General features: G+C 35.0%; 1 pseudogene; it reads right to left on the bottom strand.

Moving 5' to 3' along the window:
* Positions 1–4,877: 4,877 nt before the first annotated feature.
* On the bottom strand, positions 4,878–5,317 carry LOC140598462 (cytochrome c oxidase subunit 7A2, mitochondrial pseudogene; annotated as a pseudogene).
* Positions 5,318–11,221: the final 5,904 nt, after the last annotated feature.

Raw genomic sequence — 11,221 nt, 5'->3', positions numbered from 1 at the left:
TTTTTGGTTTTTTTAAATTTGTGAAATAGTAATACAGTAGACTGTTCTACAGTAAAAAAAATATGCATGTATGTATTTATTTATTTATTGGGGTATCTGAGTGGCTTAGTGGTTGAGCATCTGCCTTTGGCTCTGGTCCTTATCCCAGGGTCCTGGGATGGAGTCCCGCATCAGGCTTCCTGCAGAGACCCTGCTTCTCCCTCTGCCTATGTCTCTGCCTCTCTCTATATCTCTCATGAATAAATAAATAAAATCTTTAAATATACAGCTAGATTGGGGATCCCTGGATGGCTCAGCAGTTTAGTGCCTGCCTTCGGCCCAGGGTGTGGTCCTGGAGTCCTGGGATCAAGTCCCACGTTGGGTTCCCTGCATGGAGCCTGCTTCTCTCTCTGCCTGTGCCTGTGCCTCTCTCTCTCTCTCTCTCTCTCTCTCTCTCTGTCTCATGAATAAATAAATAAAATCTTTATAAATAAGTAAATAAATAAGTAGCTAGATAAAAAAAACATGGATAAATCAAAGATGTAAATTGAGGAGAAAAATGAAGGTAGTATTGTAATTCCATTAAGATATATTTCAAATGAAACAAAACTTTTAGAGATATAAACATAAACCACTAAAGGAAAGCAAAGAAACAATGAAGAAATTCAATATGTTACTCTGAGGATGTAGAGATGGAAAAAGGATTGGGTATATAGATAACTTCAGGTTAATGCTAATAATATTTTAATTAAGATGAGTATTGTGCCCAGAAGGGATTGCCATATCTTTGTTATTTACTCCTTATATATATTGTATATATATTCTTTTATTACCTACTGATTATTCTATGTAAAAATTATTTAATGAAGAATGTCAGAAAACTATAATATTTCTGTTTAAAATAGGTATTTTTTTCTTAAATAAAAATTAAGACTCAGAACAAAATTTTAAAAGACAACCAACAGTATTACTTTGGATCCCTGGAATAGGCTAATCTTATTAATTGTTGGTCTCTTGTGGTGTGGTTGAGCTGTGGACTCAAACTTTGCCTATCCCTAGATCTTAGTTCTAGCATAGAGAACATTAAAAAAACAAAACAAAACAAAACAAAACAAAAATGATGAGAACTAAAATTGCTAACTGATAAGAACTAGAATTGATATCATTTTGATTCTTGCAGAAGCCAAGTTCTTAGTCAAATTTAAATCTGTATTTCTTTTGAAATAGATGTACATATGTTTGTGTACATGTACACAATATACACATGCAAGGCACTGAAACCAGCTCAATGCTTTTATCCATTGGAGACACCATTTTTTCCATTCAAAAGCTGTGAAGTATTTTTGATGAATTGAATGGAACCTGACTGTTGGATGATATATCACTATTATTACATAGTCAATAGTCCATCACAAGGGAAGTCAAAGCTGTCAGGCTCCAAAGGACAGGTATGGAAAGTAGAAAGCAGTATGTCAACTCACACAGATTTCTCTTACCTGTGTTGAATTCAACACCCTTTATCTAGTCTACGGCTGGAGATTTAGGCAATGTTCAGCTCCTCAACTACCATAAAATTGATTCTACCTAACATAAGTTGTACAAAATAGGCTTTTGTGGGCAAATAAGTTTGGGAAATGCACTGCCAAACAACGGTTATAAGTTTCTTTTTTTTTTTTTTATAAGTTTCTTTACTACAGAACATTTTAGAGGATGTACAACACTAAGCTGTGTGATTGTCCTGAAGTGGAGACCTCATACACACTTTTCCTCAACTTTGATTCTGATGTCTTTTCCCCTCTGAAGGATCATTCCTTGGGATTATTGCCTTGTATAATAGACTTTGAGAAATACTGCTGAAGATGTTTCTATTCTCTACCTTTTCCTAAAAAGGTATAGAAATTAGAGAATTTAGGATATCCCAGTAGAATATTAGTTTCTATTATGGGTTAGCAGAATGGGCAGAGAAGCAAACTGAAGTGAAAGTATACACTATAAAATATTATAAAAATATTTTATAAAAGCATAGATTTTATTTACTGATTCCATAAGGTGCTACTAAAGACTTTCTTTGCCTTTAATATTTCCTCATTGTCCTGTTCTATCTATTCAACTCCTACCCTGATCAAAACCCTGAAACATTAGTCTGAACTCTAGAGTTAAAAAATAAATAAAAACAGAGATCTCTGGCTAGGTTCACCTTCTTTTTAATCAGGCCAAAGAATTTTCACTTTAAATATAGGAGTTTGTCTCACTCAAGTTTCTCTACAAATATCCTATGACCCACATCCTACTTGGCCGTTTTTAGATTCTTAGTCCTCATAAAAGATAAGACCAAGAGGTGAGAGAAGTCAGGTGAATGTTCTGAATGGAATGGAATAAAAAGTTAACACTCCATATGGAACAATGTTTTATTTAAGTGTGAAATTGGGAGAAAAATAACCTGTCACGCTGTTGTTAGTTCCTTTTGGGTTTTCTGAATTTGAAAAGTTGTTTCACACATACCAATTTCTTCCACAGCTTTATCAACGTTGTGCATATGTAGAATTATTATTTTTATTTCTATATAATTATTAGAAATGTGCAAGACACAACATATTTAGATAATGTATAAAGTTACAAGGATGTGAAAAGGTTGGATTAAATGAACCTTAAGAGCTGATTCTAGATTTAATATTGTTGGATTCTATGTTGTGACAGTGTTCTTTCTAGTCATACTTTTATTCCAGAACATCAAGGAGATAAGGCACCAGGGAACAAAACCAAGGTCATATCTCAAGAATAGTCTCTATACTTGATACTAGCCACTTTTACAATCTTGATTAATTTCTAAATCAGCCATTCACTTTGGGTCAAATGTGCTAGCATGTGCTGCATAAGCTGGAGTCCATTGCTTGTGCTCCACTTCCTCAGGCATGAGAAGAAGGATGTTATAGCCCTTTGGTCTACAATAAAGGAAGTTGGAATCCTGCCTGTTACTAGTATATATGACAAAATGGCATTCAGAGGCTAGATAGATTAAAGAAATTAAACAAATACACAAAATAATTGAATTACTGTTTCCATAATTTCTGCCCCCTTGATTGGATGAGATTTATAGTTTTGTAGAATTAGAAAACTATCATTCAAAATGGCCCCTCTGTATTTTATTAATAATCAGCTCAAGTTTGTGCTTTGAAGTTCACAGAAAATGAAGTTTGGTGGTACTGTCAGCTATTGAGCAAAATTCAGTTGAAAGTATATTTGATAATGACCCTTGCAACTTCCACATGGATTATTTGTATACAGGAGCATGGGATAATCAGATGTTAAGATGAAAGTATCATCTAAAGTACAAAAAAAATGTAGAGAAATGATCTATCTTCATTCCTTCTCTCATGCTGAAATTGCTCTGTAGACTGAGAATTGGAAGCAAATTTATGGTGGTAAAGTATACCTCTGAAAAAGATTTGGTGAACTTTGGCACTGCAAAACTGTAGAATAATAAATCCAATATTTTCATGTTTGTGTTTCCTAAGCCTTAGAAACAGTCCTTACAGGCTACTCTGATATTTATTCCCATTAATAGAACAGGAAGCCATATCTCAGACAGGTTCAGTAAACTAGCCAGTATTAAACATCTGAAATGACAAACTCAGAATTCCAATTAAAATGTTTCTGACTCTAGCACATGATACCTTAAGCATGCAGGCATGCTGTCTAATAAATCAGGAGTATCTCTTAATGTAGAAGGCTCTTCTGAAGCCCTGAGATATTATTGTTATTTACTCTCTATGGAAAGTCAGTTTGACATTACTCCCGTGCTATTTTTTTATCCTACCATCAGGCACAAATTTATCCATATATAGATGTGGGGGTGCTGGGATTCTTTTCTTCCTGTGAAAATCGAGGCAAATTACATACCCCTTTCATGAATGGGAACTCAGTTTCCCCTTTCATATAATAGGAGGATTGTTAACAGATGATCTTTAAAATCTCTTTCAGGTTGAACACTGTTCAAAATTCCATCACAATTTTCTCTTCATGCCTGAAAATATGATTTTAAAACTTTGCCAATACATAACTCTTTCATAAAACAGGATCATATAATAACTAATTAAATGCATAATAAATAAAAAATAAATAAAATTTCTGTGACAGGGGCACCTGACTGGCTCAGTCAGAAGACCATGCAGCTCTTGATCTTGGGGTCATGAGTTTGAACCCCATGTTGGGTATAGAGATAATGTGAAATACTTCCTAGCTGGCATAGCCAAGGGTTAGTACAATAGTTTGGTTTTTTTCAAGATTTTATTTATTCAGAGAGCCCTGGTGGCTCAGCAGTTTAGTGCCACCTTCAGCCCGTGGTATGATCCTGGAGACCCGGAATCGAGTCCCGCTTCGGGCTCCCTGTATGGAGCCTGCTTCTCCCTCTGCCTGTGTCTCTGCCTCTGTGTGTCTCTCATGAATGAATAAATAAAATTTAACATTTTTAAAAGATTTTATTTATTCATTCATGAGAGACACAGAAGGAGAGAGAGGCAGAGACACAGGCAGAAGGAGAAGCAGGCTCCATAGAGGGAGCCGGATGCGGGACTCGATCCTGGGACTCCAGGATCACGCCCTGGGCGGAAGGCAGGCGCTCAACTGCTGAGCCACCCAGATGTCCCTCATGTAGTTGTTTTAATATGACTTCTCCTGGCTCCTAGTATGGTTATCTTTTTTCCCCCATGTATTTATTGGCCTTTTGTAATTTATCTTCTGTTAACTGTTATATCATTTTCCCATTCTGTTGGAATGAAATACTTGTCAGTTATATAAGCTCTTGGCAGAGGAATCTTATTAACACCTTTGAGTAAAATAATTTTTAAAAAATCATAATCTATAGTTGGACTTTGATTTCTTTTATAGATCATTTTTATTTTTTTTTTCATGGTAAAGACTGCTTTATTGGTGGCAGTTAGTATTAAGTCAATAAATACTGAATTTATTGATTACTGGTCCATAGAGAGCTGAATGAAACTGAACCAACTGCCTGCTGAGATGAATTGAAGTTAATCCTGCTTCTTGGGAAAAGAAGCCACAGTTAGCTGATACATGGCATATGCTGTTCCACCAACTGTAAACATCATAGTGGCCCTATACAGGAGGGTACCAGCTACTCCACCCTTTAGATGCACTGGAATTCCATTATCCTCCTGAAATTGCTTTTGTTTCTCTGGAACTTTATTTTCAAACTGCCTGCGTGAAGCAGTACTTAGGTCCTCTGGGCAATCTGGCGAAGAGCCAGCAGATTCCACAGCATCTTGGCTCAGTTAGTACCCACCAACTGCAACAACTGACCACCAAGAACGAAAGTCCCTGCACCGGAACCGGAAATACCTCTATCATTTTTATTATCAAGTATTCTATTCTCATGACTCCCACCTTTTTGGATTTTTGTCTTAAGAGGCAAAAGCTATAAAAATAATTTCCTGTGATTTTTCATGTAAAATCTAACCCATTTACTCATGGATTTTGATATAAATGATAAAGTGAAGGGAAAGTTGCCATAAGGCACTTATTTATTAGAATAAATGAAGCATCACAAGGCAGGATTTATTAAGGACCCAGTGAGGCCTTCCTTGAGTCCCATCTTAATATAAATCTGTTCTCCTCTCTGCTACTTCTCACTGCAACATACTTCGTTTCTGTATAGCACATGCCACAGCTGGTTAGTTCATATTTATTAGTATGTGTTTTCCTGTTTAATATCTATCTTCTCACCTATAAAATAAGCTCAAAGAAGGAAAAGACCACCCCTGTTTTATTCACTGCTGTATCTTTAGGACACATAGAGCATATGGCTCATCATATAGTGCTAATACACTTCATGAGTATTAAATAAACCAGTTAACACAAAGTGAAGTCGAGAGATATCTCAGGAAAAAAGAGAATATGAGAACATTAAGCTTTGAGTTGTCAAACAAGCTGAAGAATGGAGCTAGTACTCTGGAGATTCAATGTTTAAATTCTGGTTACTACCAAATTCCAGAACCTTGGCAATATTAAGAACCAAGAATTATAAAAAATACTTGTGTGCTTTGACTCAATAATTCGATGCCAAGAAATGATTACAGAGAACTAAGTAGAGATATAATGATAGGTTTACACACAAAACTTTTTTATAAGTGTTATTTGTAATGGCACATACTGGGAAATAATGTTGATGCCTCAAAAAAGAGAACTAAAAAAAACAAAACCCAAAAACATGGAAGGTAAAACCTGATGAACTATTTTCTAATCATACAATTGGGATTAAAGCATATGTGATGACCAAAGCAAACAGCTATTATTCAAAGGGGAATTTCAGTAATTTTGACTTTCTTCTTTATAATTTTTATTGTCACCAAATATTGTACCTGGAACATGGATTCCTTTTATAATCAGCAAAAAGTGAAAACTATATAAAAGCACAAAGACTTAGTTTTTTCAGATGTAACATTGGCATACTCAGTATTTTCTAAGGTAGTGAATTATTAATTTTTTACAGATCCCCCCCCCCAACCAGAAATTCAGTTCACTAGAATCTCCTCAATTTCCTACTGATGACTGGTCACATTTCTCAAATTGTGACCGGGATTTAATAGGGTTCCTTTATTATTCTATCTCTAATAGCTGTATCTAATGAATGAGAAAGAGATGAAGAGCTCTGAAGGCCAATGCACCAAGTACAACATTTTACTCATGTATATTATTTCCTCTAAGATATTCCCAATAGTTCTTGGAGACGGAAAACATTTATTATATATTTTCCCCACTTTTCTCACTCTTGTTTGCATAAAAGAAAGGAAAACACAGTGTGCCTGTCTGGCTCAGTTGGTAGAGCATGCAACTCTTGATTGATGTTATGAGTTCGAGTCCATATTGCATATAGAGATTACAAGAAGGCAAGACAGGAGAAATAGATACTAGGTAGACTTGAAAAGTTATTTGTATATTGATCCAAAAATAGAGGAAGGCGTGCAGAGTGCAAACCTATCATTAGAACTGGATCCAGATTCATTTATTCCACTTTGCAAATACTCTTTCCCTAGTGGTCTTGTCCTATTTACTTCTGTATAGGAAGTTAACCATAACTTTTTCCGTTTGTTAATGTCTTTGTAGGGCAATAAATAACTTAAGGCAGTGTGGAAGTAGTTATACAAATAGAGTTTAGGTTTTTCATTGAAGGGGGCACAGTCCATAAGCAATGAAACATAATTTTCAAAAACAAAATAGAATTCAAAATTCAAAAGATTGTAAGTGCACTAACTTTTCAGTTATCTGGGCTGGAGATTTAGAACTTAATACCCTATTAAACTGAAAAAAACAAAACAAAACAAAACAAAATACCCTATTAAACTGTGTAGTGCCCAATAAGTACTAAAATATTTTTTTTAAGATTTTTTATTGATTTACTCGAGACACAGAGAGAGAGGCAGAGAGAGGCAGAGAGAGGCAGAGACACAGGCAGAGGGAGAAGCAGGCCCCATGCAGGGAGCTCGACGTGGGACTCGATCCTGGGACTCCAGGATCACACCCTGGGCTGAAGGCTGCGCTAAACCGCTGAGCCACCCGGGCTGCCCAGTACTAAAATATTTGACTGAAAGCTTTGCAAATAAGTATTTTTCTAACATGTATTTATTCTATTTATTTTAAAATATTTTATTTATTTCTTTGAGAGAGAGAGAGAGTGAGTTGGGAAGAGGTAGAGGGAAAAGGAGAGAATTTCAAGCAGATTCCCTGCTGAGCACAGAGCCTGACAGGAGGCTTGATCTCATGGCCCTGAGATCATGACCTGAGCCAAAATCAAGAGTCTGATGCTTAACCAACTGAGCTCCAAGCGCCCCGCTAAAGTGTATAGAATTTCTGATGACATATATAGAGTACTAAAGTATAAGGAGCATAAAAAACACCTTGATGATTCAGTTTTACAATGGCCATTTATTTAATGCATAGTAGATGTGCATGAATTAAATGAGAAATACAAGGATTTCTTTTGAAGTTTTTTTTAAAGATTTTATTTATTAAAAAAAAAAGATTTTATTTATTTACTTATGAGAAACACAGAGAGGCAGAGACACGGGCAGAGGGAGAATCAGGCTCCATGGAGGGAGCCCGATGCTAGACCTGATCCTGGGACTCCAGGATCAAGCTCTAAGCCAAAGGCAGGCTGATCCTGATCCACTGAGCCATCCCAACTTGAAGTTTTTTTAAAAAGAAACAGTTTGAGCCATAATTTAAAGGGTGGAGGTGGAAATGAAGAAGGGAGACATGGCAGACATAGGTGGCAGAGGATCTGAAAAAGTTTCTTCTAATAGTATGGAATAGGGTATAGGGACATGACATCTGGTATCAAGAAAATCTAGTCCCCAAGCTAAGCTTGGACACTTATTAGTTGTGTTACTTTGTAAATATAATTTAATTTCTTTAAATTTTTGTGTTTTTCTTATGTATGAAATTGACAAAACATCACTCCGTATTTCAATAAGTTGTGAAGATTGAAGGAGATCCCACATATGAACAAGCAGAGTTGGTGCTTAACATAAAACACTAATTCCTTTTCTGAGGCAGCTAATAGTGAGGGTACATGTCAGTGACCACTTCTGTACCTTGTGACCTTATCCTCTGGTCATAGTGGATTTAACAAAGGCACATATCTTACACACACAGGACCAGTTTTTCTCTCTCTGAGAAATGTGTCTTTTCTAATAGAGAAAAACAGAGAAAGATTAGAATGCTGTTGGCCTGCTTCTACTGCCTTTTCATTATATTATATTAGACAGTCACTTAGCATTTCCAGACTTCAAATTATCTTTAGTGAAGTGAAGAGGTTTGATTGAATTATCTGTTACTGAGATTTATTTAACAAATAACTAAGCATAGTTATATTTGAAAGCAACACTCTATATTTTATACTTTATTCTCCTTAATTGTAAGGATATTAGGTTCTCAATTCTGCATGTTAGGTAAAAATGAGAATAATTAAAATAATCTTGAAAATGCCAAAATAGCCCATGAAATTCATTTTACTCAACAATAATGTTACATCAGACTTGGTAGAATGTTCATACTCTTAGTGGCACATAGGAAATAAAGATAGATAAGGCAATAAAGAATTCGTTCAGGGTACGTGGGTGGCTCAGTCAGTTGTTGTCTGCCTTGGACTCAGGTTATGATCCCAGGGTCCTGGGATGGAGCCCTCCTTCCGCCCTGCTCAGAAGGGAGTCTGCTTTTCCTTTTCCCTCTGCCCTTCCTCTGACTTACTCTCTCTCTCAAACAAAATTTTAAAACTCTTTAAAAAAAAAAAGAATTCATTTATTTCATCCTCTGCTTCCTCTTGAGTGTACAGTATGTTTAACAATGGAAGACATCAGAAAAAAACACCTGGTCTTTACTTTCTCATTTTTGAACTTTGATTCTCAGGCTCTGAAGTTTGTGCTCACTCTCTTATTTGCACTTTCTACCCACTGTGATTATCATTCTCTATGACTTCAGAGCATCATGGCATATGTATATATCCATATCTTTCTCACAAACCTATACATAATAATAGGTGATTGATAAATGTTTATTAAAACAAAAATCAAATTTAAGAATTTAAATGTTGTGATGCCTGGGTGGCTCAGTGGTTGAGCACCTATCTTTGGTTCAGGTTGTGATCCTGGAGACCCAGGATCGAGTCCCACATCGGGCTCCTTGCATGGCGCCTGCTTCTCCCTCTGCCTGTGTCTCTGCCTCTCTGCCTGTGTGTCTCTCATGAATAAGTAAATAAAATCTTTAAAAAAAAAGATGTTAAATGTTTTATGTTTATAGTGAGACTATAATATCTACTGTAAAATTTTGCACACAGTAAATCATGTATAAGAATATATAGTTATATTGCAATATCAGCCATAAGTGATATTGCTCATATCATATGAGCAATGATATTGCTAATTATATGCTTCTATTATGTTAAGTACTTGATTGGGATTATCTTATTTTACTCCTAATGATTTGTGAAGTAGGTAAGTGTTACCTACATTTTACACTGAGAAAACTAAGGTTTGGAAATTTAAATAATAGGTATTAAAATATAATTAATGCATAGCTAGTGAATTTTCAGCCCATATCCAATCAGTTAATTCTGGCAGCCAAAATATATTCCTTCTGCATATTTGTCTACCATCCATCATCTCTCTCTCTTTCTCAACTACTAATAATTTATAATTTTATTAAAATCATTAATTACATACCTTTTCAGTCTGCTTATTTAGCAAAATGTCACCAATATTTTCCATATCACTAAATATTTTAATAGTTTTAATGGAACATATGTTTCCTTATTTTTAACGTTGTCTTATCTTTCATAAAATGTAAATTGTGCTACTTTTATTTTCTTGTTACTTAACCAATGCCTCGACACAAATTAATCTTGAGCTTTTTTAAAAATTCAAGAAGCATGGCATTTTACTCAAGAATTATTCATAAAATAAGTAAAATGTGGCTCTGAATTTAATTATGTATTCGTTAATTAAGTATGCTTCAAAGCAAAATAAAACAAAACAAAACAGTCCCTTTAAGCTGCTACATACCACACTGGAGTTTGAATTTTCTGGGAATTTTTAATTCATTTAAAGACTGAAGTACAAAGTCTGAAATAAAATTATAAATGACTAAATGGATCCTCCTCCATAATCTGGAGATGACAAGGTTAATATGGTCTAAAGGAAAATGAAAAATGTTTGAAAGCATAGATTTTTGTAAGGAATGAACATTTTGTTTTTCATATTTCTTTGCTCCATAGTAAGAGCTTAATGCTAGCCTAGTTGAAATGAACTAATTTGTCTCAAATAGAAATAAAACATAATCACTGCTTACATTACTGTAGACTTAGATATACAATGTACTTTTAAAAAAATAATGAAAATAAAATAGTTGATTGTCAGTTGGGTAATTACCTAGGTAGAATCAAGATTCAAAAAAAAAAAAAAAAAGATTCCAAGAAAGAAATCAGATTATCTTAAAGGACAAGTAGGAGGTTGAGAATGTTATCAGCATTGTGGTTCACTCTAAGTTGTATCATTAAATTAAACTCATAACCTAGTGAAACTACCTAAATGAACGTCCCCTTAACTTTCCTTTCAGGATAAGCACTCCTTCCTTTTGCATCCCCAGTGTCATAATCACTGGCCTTCTTCTATATTGAAGAGTTAAATGGCAAGACACAATGAAAAGTAAATTATCCTTTGAAGACTGGATA

Source organism: Vulpes vulpes, chromosome 4 (assembly GCF_048418805.1).
Source record: "Vulpes vulpes isolate BD-2025 chromosome 4, VulVul3, whole genome shotgun sequence".
In the NCBI taxonomy this organism is placed as follows: domain Eukaryota; kingdom Metazoa; phylum Chordata; class Mammalia; order Carnivora; family Canidae; genus Vulpes; species Vulpes vulpes.
The sequence above is the reverse complement of the archived record's forward strand: the minus strand, read 5'-3'. Positions and strand labels throughout refer to the sequence as shown.